The sequence below is a fragment of the Trypanosoma theileri genome (genome assembly GCF_002087225.1).
Source record: "Trypanosoma theileri isolate Edinburgh chromosome Unknown TM35_Tth_4_V1, whole genome shotgun sequence".
Lineage (NCBI taxonomy): Eukaryota > Euglenozoa > Kinetoplastea > Trypanosomatida > Trypanosomatidae > Trypanosoma > Trypanosoma theileri.
The window spans coordinates 107,359-107,917 of NW_021639846.1; positions in this window are offsets into that span (position 1 = coordinate 107,359).

Here is a 559-nt window from a genome sequence, read left to right on the forward strand (position 1 = left end):
TAGTTGCGCCTCTGCCATTTTGGTGTTCTGCTAGTTGTTATTCTCCTTTTGGTCGTTCGTAGCCTCTGTGTCGTTGTGCTGCTCCGCCTTGGTGGGGTTGGGCGGTGTTCCGGGCCGTCTCGGACTTGTCCGTGTGGCGGGGTCGGACCCCCTCCCTTTTTTTTTGGGGGGTGCCAGGCGCGCCATCTGGTTTTCTGCCGTCGTGATTTGTGTTTTCTACATGTGCTGGTGGTGGTTGCGCTTTTGTTTGCGGCACCGCGCGTTGCGCTCTGGCTGTGGGCCTCTGCCTCCCATGGGGTGGGGTGGGGTGGCCGCCGTGGGGTGGGGTTTTGGAACAATATGCCCTTGGTCATGGGGTCTGCCTTCATATGGTGTCAAGGTGGGGTGGATCAATTTATTCAAGGAAACTAAATGCACTCACTAAATGTTTGGAGCGAGTGGTCTCCTTAAAAAAATAAATTCTTTTTATTTTTCTTTTTAATACATGCGTTCTTAGGAATGGCTTTCCCTTGGTGACGTTAGGCCATCGAATGTTGGATCCAATGTCCATTATCCCTTA